This window comes from Otolemur garnettii, unplaced genomic scaffold (assembly GCF_000181295.1).
Source record: "Otolemur garnettii isolate 467f Iridium unplaced genomic scaffold, OtoGar3 scaffold00006, whole genome shotgun sequence".
NCBI classification, from domain to species: Eukaryota; Metazoa; Chordata; class Mammalia; order Primates; family Galagidae; genus Otolemur; species Otolemur garnettii.
Genome location: NW_003852401.1, coordinates 28,543,403 through 28,545,422, shown reverse-complemented (window position 1 = coordinate 28,545,422; position 2,020 = coordinate 28,543,403).

Sequence of the window (2,020 nt, the reverse complement as noted above, 5' to 3'; positions counted from 1 at the left end):
TGAGAGCAGAGGGAGAGGAAAGAAACTCAGCCTATTCGAGGTTACTCTTGTTCTCCTGAGTGATATCTGCATGGATATTTGTAGACACGTCATTCTAGACCCAAATGCAGGATCTTGGTGAGGGAGATTCAGAAGAGTACCATAGCATGGTATGAAGACTTACCTGCTTCCTGTCACTGCGGCATCTGACCTGAGTTTCTGTTGCTGCTACCGCTGTGTGAAACGGTATCTGCAGTATACTGCATTCGTACCCATTTCATAATGTAGGACTTAGACTCTCATTTGTAAACCTTCTAACCATAGTTTATAATGGGGGAAATTATTCACATAGCATTTTTACATGAATTCCTACAAATACAATGATTTTGAAATTGGGTTTGCTAACTCTATATACATCTTTTCCTTCTTTGTGTATGGATAGACAGCGGTTTGCATATCTATCAACACTATAAATATATATAAATCCTTAGAGGAATTGTTCTTTTTTAAAGGTCTATTATTGGATTCACAATGCACTTTGAGCTTGTTTGTTTAGATATATAATTCAAAGCAGAAGTTGGCAGATACCATGGGAAAACTTTCTGAAATTTCTGTAACAAATGTTTTGCAATAAAAAAAAAAACTCAGTAGATTAAAACATGACTTGGACTTCCTTGTGCATTTATTTGCTGCCATCTGATCACCACCACCCCTATGCTAAGAACATTTGGGGTACAAAATAATTACCTACGGTTCCAAAATTACTTGTTTTGGTAGAGCAGAGGTTATAAACTTGTGACCTATGGGTCGTATCTAGCCAGCAGAGAAAGGGTATTACTGGCCAACACAAATTTGTTTTTAACTCAAAATACTTAAAAATTGGTAGATTTCACATCTAATTCCAGATTTCTGGATTCTTTTAAAAAGTCTAAAGGTCTGGTTATATGAGACCTATAATATCCACCTGACAATAATCCACTGAATCATGGCATCTTGGATGCCTCTTTAGAAGAAACATGCATTCTCCAATACACCCCAGTCCCCCCCACTCTCTATTGTCTCTTACATCTGGTTCCCTTCACCTGTTAACATTGCCCAACAGGACCTATATGCATTGGAGAGGGAGAGACAAAATGCAGTCCATAACACTGAGTAGGAATGTAGTAGTCTTCTATCATTTTAATATCTTTTAAGGTAAAGGAATCAGAATCCAAGAATTAATTGGAAACAACATATGTGTTGATCGATAGGAGAAAAAACACTTGAAGCCAGGAGTTTAAGACCAGCCTAGGCAATATAGTAAGACCCTGTCACTACAAAAAAATATAAATAAAAAATTAGCCAAGCATAGTGGTGCATGCCAGTAGGCTCAGATACTTGGGAGGCTGAGGCAGGAGGATTGTTAGAGCTCAGGAGTTCATGGCTGCAGTGAACTATGATTGCACTACTACACTCCAGCCTGTGCAAGAGAACAAGTCCCTGCCTTTAAAAATAAAAATAAAAATAAATTTTAAAAAAGGAAATACAGAGCAGCATAGATGGCCTATTTTAGTCTATTCAGAATGCTACACCAAAATATCTGAGATTGGGTAATTTATAAACAATATAAATGTGTTGCTCACCGTTCTGGAGGCTGGGAAGTTCAGACTTTGTGTCTGGTAAAGTCTTGCTCTCTGCCCCTTGGTGCTGTGCCTTCACATGGCAGAAGGGGTGAGGGAACATTTTTTTCCTAAACAGCTGTCTACAAGCCATGGAGTTTCTTTAATAAGGGCACTAATCCCATTCCTAAGGCCTCCACCCTCTTGACTTAATCAGTCCCCAAAGGTACCACTTCTCAATACTATCACAGTGGGCGTTAGTATCCAACACATGAATATTGGAGGGACTCCACAATCAGACCGTAGCATATTCTAATTTCAATTTTTGTAAAAACTAAACCAGGCATACAGCTATGGATGCATTTATATATGAATAGTAAAAGGCTAAGGGATATCCCAAAAGGGAGTAAAAGTTTTGCAACAGAACACTTTTTCCCCCCAAA